Source organism: Cottoperca gobio, chromosome 11, assembly GCF_900634415.1.
Source record: "Cottoperca gobio chromosome 11, fCotGob3.1, whole genome shotgun sequence".
NCBI lineage: Eukaryota > Metazoa > Chordata > Actinopteri > Perciformes > Bovichtidae > Cottoperca > Cottoperca gobio.
In genome coordinates, this window is record NC_041365.1 from 19,639,437 (window position 1) to 19,650,605 (window position 11,169).

Here is an 11,169-nt window from a genome sequence, read left to right on the forward strand (position 1 = left end):
GTATGGACTGAGGTAAAATTATATTGCATATACTAATACCACAAATGGCCATTGTGGCATTACATTGATCAGCTGTCAATTCCTCTGGATACGAGCAGGTTGATACCTCCTTGTTGACAAGGTAGTTGATGAAATTGCTTTACAGTTTTAATAAGAGCTTATTATATTATAGCTTGCCACTTATAAAACAGAGCCAAGGAGCCTGAACATACAGCAGAACTGTCCCCCACCCCCCCCGTCATGATCTCGGTCATTGGCTTCACTGATGTGTCACATCTAGAAGTGAGCATCTGCCCTCATTCTAATAAGAGATCTCTCACCCAGCAGATGCAGCCAGCACAGAGAATTTATAATCTTGCAACCCCCCTTAGCCTCCCATCCCTCAGGCCTGGTAATGAAATTCAGGGCTCCCAAGGGGGACTTGCATTGCATTCTGTGGCCACGATTATTAAACACATGATGTTGCAACTTGTGAGGCCTAGCAGAGCAGTAGTTATGTTAAGTAAAGTGTACATACACAAGGTTATGTCATAGCAGGACTCTTTGATCCATAAAACACTAATGCAGATTGACATTTAAAGTCTGTATCTGGTTTCCTCTCGATAATCAATTTTACAAATTCTACATACCAAGATCACAAGATTGATAACACACTGCAAGATGACTTCCAAATACTGGTTGCTTGAAAAGTTTATATTGTTCTTTGTTTGGATATTATCTCGTAAGTCAAAATGATAAATCTGAACAATGACCAAATACCAGAGAAAAACACAACTATAAGGAAGCGCAGACATGTCATCTACACGTCTTCATCCTGTCAAAAGGAACAGGTTCAAGAAAAAACACAGTTTTGTTTGTATAACAATATAATGCAATCCACTACACAGTCCTTCGAATATTTTAAATGTATCATGCAAGTTTTGTTGAAACTGTAACAACACCTCAAAGTACAGGATCGGAGACGGACATAGAGTTGAATAGAATACACTGTCAACGAAAACTGAGTAGGAATATATCTTCATAAACGGCAGGGTCATTGAAGGGCTGTTGTATTAGATTGCATTAGACGGTAGGTGTATCTAATAAACTGGTTACTAACAAGCAGCAGTTTTGGAGCTAAACAACTAACCACACTGAGATTTGTGCCTTGGCAAATTTGTGGATGCAAGATGGATGCAAAATGGATGAAAGGATGTAATAGTTGTGTGGTGAAAGACTGAAAGATGTTAGACAACACCCTTTAAATGTAAACTCCGGAGTTAAAAATTTACTTTATGCATATTTCAACAAACTGAACCAACATGAAGTGGGATTAAGTGCAGAGCATTAGAGATTGGACTCATTTCAACATAGGGGTAGTACTATAATGAGATTTTTTGAAGGAAGGGGGTTGTCCAGCAATCTCCACACTAGCACCGTGTTTTAACCCAACCCCCTCAGGGGTCATGAGAGAGTCACAAGTGAGGAGGGTGGATGTGTCGATTAGGGTGGGGGGCAGCTTGTGTCCAGCCTGAGCTACTGTCCCAGCCCTCCACTGCTATTGTTGAGCTGAACTGCAGTTCACAGATTTCTGCCCACCCCCCATAAAAAAAGAAAAAGAAGGGTCCTGACCACCATATACAAATCTTTAAATCAATGTATTTGTATTTTATGGAAATGTATTGTTGGACCTTTCTGCATTTAAAAATAATAAGAAGAATTCAACCACAATTGTATGAACCTCTTTTCCTTTTTTGACTTCTTATAATGTATTTGTGTTGTTTCGAATAATGAAAACTGTTAATATAATGATTAAAAATGAGTTAAAAAGACAGTGGTGTGGCTGGTAATAATGATTGGACGACACCTTTATATATATATATATATATATATATATGTATATGTGTGTGTATATATATATATATATATATATATGTATATACACACACATATACATATATATAAAGACTGAGGGGAACCTTTTGCCTGAAATTAATATTTGTACTTTCCATACATTTTGCTGATAATAATTTGAGGCAGTCAGGTGTGGTTAGAGCGCCGGCTGCTGGTGGAGAGATGGGACTGATTCAGTCGGAATCCTTGTCTCCTCAATAAAATATTTTATTTGTAGTATGTTTATTATTTGTATGTGAAGAGTCTAACAGGGGTGAATTATAACATTGATGTATATATTATATCTGTTGAACTCTTTTGTTAATAGCTTTGTTAGATTAAATGAGTGCCACGTCCATTGTTTACAAGCATTTGAAAATGCTTGTAAGTAGGAATTATATATATATATATATATATATATATATATATATATATATATATATATATATATATATATATATATATATATATATATATATATATATATATCGACAGTGCTGCTTGAAAGTTTTTGAACCCCTTGAGCAGTTTAGAGTTTTTGTTGTTTTACCATGATTTTCTTATTTTATCATCACCAGATTTCTATATATGAAATGTCAGGTTTATGTTTATCATTGCATGTACTTGAGGGAATTGTGTGAGTAGCCAAAAGACTACATGAAATATGGAATTAGTGTATGTGCAAAAGTAAGTGAACCCCCAGCTTCATTGGTAAAGTCAAGTAGGTAACAGACTCAGATGAAACATTTGGGTGCTTATTTAGTCAAGTAAGCAAACCAATCAAATGAGACATTCTTAGGAAAAGTGTTGGGCAACACAGATCAAAAGAGAGCGGAAACCAAGCAAACTACTGTAGTGCTAAGGTGTACCCACACAGAACAACAATGCCGAGAGGTCTGGGGAAAGCTATAAGACCATCTCCAAAAGATTCCAACTCCATCCATCCACTGTAAGACAAATCATTTACAAATGGAGCGCATTCAACATGACCGCAACTCTGCCTAGAAGTGGACGTCCATCAAAACTATCACCAAGAAGCACCAGAACAAATATAAAATCAGCTAAAAGCCAACCCACACATCACCTCTGGAGAGTTGCAGACCTCTCTGGCAGCATCTGAGGTAAATGTACACGCTTCTACAATCAGACGAAAGTTGAATAGACATGACATTCATGGGAGGGTTGCTAAAAGGAAGCCTCTGCTCTCAAGAAAGAACAGAGCGGCCCGTTTCAACTTGCAAGAGAGTACTTGGACAAACCAGAGGCCTTCTGGAAGTCCATGCCCTGAACAGACGAGTCCAAGATAGAATTATTTGGTCACAATCAAAACCGCTATGTTTGGAGAAAAGCCAACACTGCATACCAAGAAAAGAACCTCCTCCCAACAGTGAAGCATGGTGGTGGAAATGTGAAGGTCTGGGGCTGCTGGACAACTCCATATTATCCAGGGAAACATGAATTCTCAGGTCTATCAACAAATTCTTGATCAGAAACTCCTACCATCAGTCAGGGAGTTGAAGCTGGGCCGAAAATGGCTTCTGCAACAAGACAACGACCCAAAGCATACCAGCAAAACTACCAAAGAATGGCTTAAAAGAAAGAGAATTCATACTCTGGATTGGCCTAGTCAAAGTCCGGACCTCAATCCAATAGCAATGTTGTGGCCAGACCTGAAGCGGGCGGTACATGCCAGATGTGCCTCCGACCTCTCTCAACTGGCTTCTGCAAGGAGTGGACAAAAATCCCCAACAGCAGATACAAGAGACTGGTCAGGGGTTACAGAGGACGTTTGGTTGAAGTAATGGCTGCAGAAGGAGTGTCACAAGCTACTAACTAAAAGGGTTCACGTACTTTTGCACAGGTAAACATTTCAGTTTTTGTGAGATAAACCACTTTTGTTGAATAAATAATGAAAAATCATAATTTTTCTCTGTTTGTGTCCATTATTTGGAAAGTCTGCTTTATAAATTGGTATTTAGATGTACAATTAATAAGGCTATTTTACATTCTTGTACAAAATCAATGACCATGTCTGGGGGTTCACAAACTTTCAAGCAGCACTGTATATCTATCTATTTATCGAGAGAGAGAGAGAGAGAGAGAGAGAGAGAGAGAGAGAGAGAGAGAGAGAGAGAGAGAGAGAGAGAGAGAGAGAGAGAGAGAGAGAGATATGTTTATCTATCTCACTGATTATTTGGAACAAAAAGGGGGAAACAGCTAACACTTAAGTAATTTGCTTCAGAACGTATTCAGACCCTAGTTTGACATTTTTGCACTAAATAAAACTAGTATTTCTTTCTCCCCAATCCGTTTTCACTGAATAATACCAATGTCAAAGTGATAAAAATAAATTGGGAAATGTTTGCAAATGTATTAAAAAAGGATTTTAGAGGTTGATTTTAATACATTTAATTTAATTAATTTAAAATTAAAATCACAACACTAGTGTACACGAAACAAGTCCGTATACGTTCTGAAGCGACCATACATAGCTAAATGCAACTGACTGGATTGGTTACAGACCATTTGACAAGACATAGCAGGAAACTCACAGGTGAATCATTGATTGCTTCATTCCACTTAGGAGAGGTCATGCTCATTTGCATACTGGTTCATTGTTACCGGATCCCTCAATGGAACTGAGATGTTAATCACTGTAAGTCCACCTGTGTTTTTTCTGTTGTGCACGCAGTCCACTCCATAGTGATATAAATGTGTTTGGAACTCTTATGGGAAGGTCTTTATGAATAGCTGGTTATGGTTTCATATGACAGCAACAATTTTGAAAGTAGACTTTTGCACACATTTTATTCACACATCAAAGTTTCTCTCTGCCAAGTCCTGGGTCTTCCCCGGGGTCTCCTCCCAGCTGAACGTGCCTGGAACACCTCCCTAGGGAGATGCCCAGGTGGCATCCTTACTAGATGCCCGAACCACCTCAACAGGCTCCTTTCAACGCAAAGGAGCAGCGGCTCTACTCTGAGTCTCTCACGGATGGCTGAACTTCTCACCCTATCTCTAAGGGAGACGCCAGCCACCCGCCTGAGAAAACCAATTTTGGCCGCTTGTATCCACGATCTCGTTCTTTCGGTCATGACCAAGCCTTCATGACCATAGGTGAGGGTAGGAACGAAGATCGACCGCTAGATCGAGAGCTTTGCCTTCTGGCTCAGCTCTCTTTTCGTCACAACGGTGCGGTAAAGCGTATGTACTACTGCCCCTGCTGCTCCGATTCTCCGGCCAATCTCTCGCTCCATCGTCCCCCCGAGGTACTTGAACTCCTTCACTTGGGGTAAGGGCTCATTCCCTACCCGGAGTAGGCAATCCACCGGTTTCGTGCTGAGCGCCATGGCCTCAGAATTTGAGGTGCTGATCCTCATCCCAACCACTTCACACTCGGCTGCGAACAAATTCAGTGACTCCTGAAGGACCTGAACAGACCGATGCTGCCATAAGGACCACATCATCTGCAAAGAGCAACGATAAGATCCTCAGGCCACCGAACTGCAACCCCTCTCTTCCCCGACTACGCCTTGATATCCTGTCCATGAAAATCACAAACAGGATTGGTGATAAAGCGCAGCCCTGGCGGAGGCCAACATTCACTGGAAACGAGTCCGACTTGCCGAGTATCCGGACACAACTCTCGCTTTGGGCGTACACAGATTGGATAGCCCTCAGAAGTGACCCCCTCACCCCATACTCCCGCAGCACCTCCCACAGTATCACCCGGGGGACCCGGTCATACGCCTTCTCCAGATCCACAAAACACATGTAGACCGGATAGACGTACTCCCAGCCCCCTCCAGGATCCTTGCGAGAGTGAAGAGTTGGTCCGTATTGGCCGAACCCTCTTTTCCAGCACCTTGGAGTAGACTTTACCAGGGAGGCTGAGAAGTTTGAAACCCCTGTAGTTGGCACACACTCTCTTGTCCCCCTTTTTGAATAGGGGAACCACCACTCCTGCCACCCCAACTATTCAACTAAAATTCTAAGAGGTCCAGTTAGAGAAAATCTCCGCGAGCAAAGGTCCGGCATCATAATGTCTAACTTGCGGTATGAATTAGTGTGATATATATTGAAGTAGCCTTGTAGCTGTATCAACGTCTACACGTAATCAACAACTGACTGTCAAATCTAATAAAGAAAATACAATTTAAAAACATTTCGACAATATAACATTGAACTATTCAGATATATGTAATACTGTAGATATGTATAATGTTCTTCTCGGGCTGCATTTAAAAATGAGAAAATAAATAAAATAGCTTTTGAAAAATTGTGCATCTTCAAATACAGTGCTTAATCTTAGAAAAATAAAATAAAGTGTAGCAGCAGCTTGAGTTTCCTTTTCTCTTTAACTGTTTCACATCTTGATTTAACTCTCAACCAATGTTAGAATAAATTAGTCTTAACAATTGATAAGTTTAACCCAGGCTAGCACATCCTGGGTTAAACTTGTCTCTGTGGCTGATGGTGCTGACAGGTGGCCTATTTGCTCTATTTTGTGATAAATCAAAATCATATTGTGCTCTGAGACTGCTTATTTTCTGTGACCTCAGCTCAGACTTGAGTGGGTATGTTTGGTCAAAAACGTTGTGCTTTGTCTCATAGTGGCATTTCACATCACCACTTTTAATGAGCACCATGGTCTCTGAGCATATGAGACACTGGTGTTGTGCTCCCAGTGGGAAGGATGAACATGAATGAGTCCATTCTGGGTTGAAAGCTCTGTTGAATCTTCTCTTCTTGGAGAGCGCCATGAGTAGTTATTTTTTCTCTCTCTTTGTCAGTGTTTCTCTCCCTTTCCCTGTCTTCTCTCCCTGTATCGCTAACTCGTCTTTCAGTCTGTCACTCGCCTCTCGCCTGTCTGTATTATTCAGAGTCACGATGTTTGCCGGTTGGAATGCACATATTTGATTGGCTGCGTAGCATCACGTGGGATGGCTTAACACGCATGTAATTGGTCTGAGTTTCCTGAACCGCTAAACCAGTGCCGTAAAAACGAGTGCGGTGATTCTCTAGTCCACTCCTCTCCTTTCCTCCCCTCTGTGTGTGTGTGTGTGTGTGTGTGTGTGTGAAGGTGTGTGTGAAGCGCCGCCCTTCGTGATACAGACCGGGGCGAATGTGAATGCGCAAAGCTAAAAAAATAAATAAAATGCGTCGTTAAAATAGAAGTACTGGTCCGGGTCTGTATAGGTCGGCGTCTGGGTCCGGACTCAGACCACGGTCCGCCTGTTAGTGACCCCTGCCCTAGGCACTGTCCCAGACTTCCACGCAATGTTGAGGAGGCGTGTCTACCAAGACAGCCCCTCAATACCCACAGTCTTCAGCATTTCTAAACGGATCTCATCAACCCCTGCGGCTTTGCCACTGTGGAGTTGTTTGACTACCTCAGTGACTTCCATCAGGGAAATTGACGATGGTACCCCATCAGCTTCCAGCTCTGCCTCTACCATAGAGGGCATGTTAGTTGGATTCAGGAGTTCCTCAAAGTGCTCCTTCCAATGCCCGATAACCTTCTCAGTCGAAGTCAGCAGGGTCCCACCCTTGCTGTACACAGCTTGGATGGTTCCCCGCTTCACCTTCCTGAGGTGCCGGACGGTTTTCCAGAAGCACCTTGGTGCCGACCGTAAGTCCTTCTCCATAGCTTCTCCGAACTTCTCCCACACCCTTTGCCTCTGCCACGGCTGCCGCCCTTCGAGTCCATCGGTACCCTGAAACTGTTTCCAGAGTCCTCCCGGATAACATAACCCGGAAGGACTCCTTCTTCAGTCGAACGGCTTCCCTGACCACCGGGGTCCACCACAGTGTTAGAGGGTTACCGCCCCTTGAGGCACCTAAAACCTTGAGACCACAGCTCATCACCGCAGCTTCAGCAATAGAGGTTTTGAACATCGCCCACTCAGGTTCAATGCCCCCAACCTCCACAGGGTTGTCTGAAAATCTCCGCTGGAGGTGTGAGTTGAAGATCTCCTGGACATCCTCCAGACGTTCCCAGTTCACCCGCACTACCCTTTTACGTCACCAGTTCTGTCCAAAGTCTTCCCCCACCCCTTGATCCAACTCGCCACCAAATGGTGATCAGTTGACATCTTCGCCCCTCTCTTCACCAGAGTGTCCAAAACATGCGGCGTCAGATCAGATGATACGATCACAGAATTGATCATTGACCTTTGGCCTAGGGTGCTCTGGTACCACGTACACTTGTGAGCATCCTTATGTTCGAACATGGTGTTTGTTATGGCCATTCCATGACTAGCACAAAAGCCCAACAACAAACGACCGTTCAGGTTTAGATCAGGAAGGCCGTTTCTCCCAATCACATCTCTCCAGGTGTCTCCGTCGCTTCTCACGTGCGCGTTGAATTCTCCCAGCAAGACTATGGAGTCCTCAAATGGAGCCCCGTCAGGGCTCCATTCAGGGTCTTCAAGAAGGCTGAATGCTCCGAACTGCTGTTTGGGGCATAGGCACAAACAGTAAGAGTTTTCCCCCCCCATAACCTGAAGGCGTAGGGAGGCGACCCTCTCGTCCACCGGGGTGAACTCCAACGTAGCAGCGCTGAGCCGGGGACTTGTGACTGGCTCCAGATGGGGGCCCTGGGCTTCCTCCGGGCAGGGTCTCTACTTCTCTTTCCCTCTGTATTATGAAGTTGTTTTGCAAATCAAATAGGCCTGTTTATGTAAATATTCACAAAGTGCGAATGGCTCTCTACTGTGAAGTTGGAGCTTCCTTAATTTGAAACCGCTACATGACTGCTGTGTTTGCCAAAATATGGTAGATAATTTGCGTGGTGGAATTTTACCTGCCATATTACAGACATCGCAGATGGTTTAAGATCACAGATAATCTCAGCAATTATTCAAAATTACTAGAGGTCCGTAATACTATCCCCGTGCAAATAGGGTTTGAGACTAATTCTGAATTCCATTTAATGTGAACTTCAATAATCACAATTGTCCTTTAACTACATGATGTATTCCCCTGTATCTTTTAGAATAAACCGTGGCCCTACCAAAGGCTATGAAGCAGATGTTGGGACTAAAACGACTCATCGAGTAATGTATCCGGAGAGTGCATCTCATTTGGACAACACCACTAGTCTTGTGCTGTTTCCATTCAAAATGAAGGATTTTCTGTGGCTCATTGACGCCTTCAAACAAGGGTGGGTGTGTAAAACAGAGCTGCTGTTCATTTAAAAACAATACCTGTATATAAATCTGTAATTGAATGAAAAAACTAGGCAGATAAAGATAATTGCAGTGATTGGATAGTTTGTGTGAAATCTTAAGTATATGGAAGGTTTGTATTTGACGGTGCAGGAACAGTGTGCTGTAGGGTGGTCATGACAGTGAGAAATAGTTTCTCTTCTGAGCAAAACATGCGATCAAATGACACTTTGATCGCAGTCCACTTTTAGCTCAGCTGTTAAACTGCATCTTCACACTGACCAACAGAAAGACAAATTCAAAAGGTCCAAAAGTGGGTGGAAGTGGAGGATACATTGTCTTGCTTTCTAGTCTTTGTGCTCTTGAAGTAGCTCATTTGTGCCATTTTATGTCAAACATTGACAACAACAGTGAACTTGTTAGTATACAATTGCTTCAGAGACGGAGCAACATTAGCAATAATTCAGATTTATGTTTCTTGCCATCCAACAAATGTTCGTATAATCTGTGTCTTTAGCTGCTAAATTACAAATAGATCCCCTGACAACGGTGCAACCATGTTGCTTCAGTAGAATATAATTTGAGACACAACCAGACTGAATTATGACCCCATATATGCCAGTTCGCAGCCTTAGATCCTTAGCCTTAGTTGAGTTATGAATCTAAAGGTGACCGTGTTTTGCCATCAGGCCCCTCGACATTGGAACGACCTGCCTGAGTAGAAGCTGCTCGCAGAATCAGTGACCTCTTTCTTAAAACCAATTTTTATAGATTTGCTTTTTATGTGATGTTGTGTTTTTATTGCTTTTGACAGTTTTTTTTTTTAATCTCTTTTTTGCCACCGAGCGCTGTGCTCAAAATTCAAATTATTTCAACTTTGACCTTGACTTCCCCTGACCTTACAGACCAATAAGAGTACAGCTGTATGCACAGGCAAGCAGGGGGAGGGGGGGGTAACCATGGAAACAAAACTAACCAATTAAAAGATTTCACCGCAAGGCTCTGGTTATTTTGTCCAGCAAAGCACTTTTTATATTTTGTTTTTTTAAGTTTGGCAATGACCCGTATCAATTTACTAAAACATTGCATTTAACATTATAATCTGGCAAATAATGTTAAATAACTATAACTAAATTGTACTTTTATACACGTTCTACTGAATGTACCATGTTACCAGGGAAAACAGTGCCGTGAACTCAAAGAGGAGAGCAAACAAGGATTTGGTGAGTTTTCTAAATGATTTTGCATGAAACCAAAACATCTGATAAGTCACTCAGTAATAAATTATATTGACTGCTAAAAGGAAATATTTATATTTATGTCAGTTTAAAGTTTAACTTTAATCCTGAACAGGTGATGATCCTCAATCCAGCTCTCATGAAATATGTTCATGACATTTGGCTGGAAAAAAAGGGCAAATATCCATCTACTGGCTTTTTGACTTTGGCTCTCAGCATGCAAATATGTGATGAGGTAGGTTCAAATTGCACAATATATAAAAATTGTCATGCTCTTTCACAGATTGATATGTTGATGGCTGCAATACACCCAAAATACAATGATGCACCAGCATTGGAAAGAAAGAATACAACTGCTATACAATACATTAATATAAATGTCAAAATATACAGCAAATATAAAGAAATCATCAAACTAATAAAAGCAATATTTTATGAGAAAAGTGCATAAAACAAATGCATTTGTGTTCATTTCAATAGCAATATATCAATATTTTGGGAGACAGTAAGTTTACCCTGTTAGCTCTGATTAGTATGAAGACTGGAAACGGGTGAACAATAATCATTGGAAAGAGCAACAATGAACATCACAGAATGAAAGCATTTAAATGTGTTTAAAATGGCATTGAGTAGCAGCATTAAAGATTGTATAAAATATCACCATTAAAAAGGTGAAACAAAGGTTTTTAGTTTACTTTTGATGTAAATGAGTGAAATAATTAAAATAGTATAAAATAGCATTGGAATCTGTCATTAAGTTTGAAATAAAGTCAATAATAAAAACTGACAAGTAGCATTTACACTAGTACGAATTTGGCTTGTAAGTCTAACAAGTTAATCAGCAATTGTTGACATCTACAATTGCTATTGACCCTACTGCTTACAGGTTA

The 11,169-nt window shown here is 41.4% G+C and overlaps 1 protein-coding gene across 1 annotated transcript in view; it reads left to right on the forward strand.

Moving 5' to 3' along the window:
* Positions 1-11,169, forward strand: part of LOC115016137 (CMP-N-acetylneuraminate-beta-galactosamide-alpha-2,3-sialyltransferase 1-like) — a 78,755-nt gene that overhangs the window by 41,221 nt on the left and 26,365 nt on the right. The window lies entirely within an intron of this gene.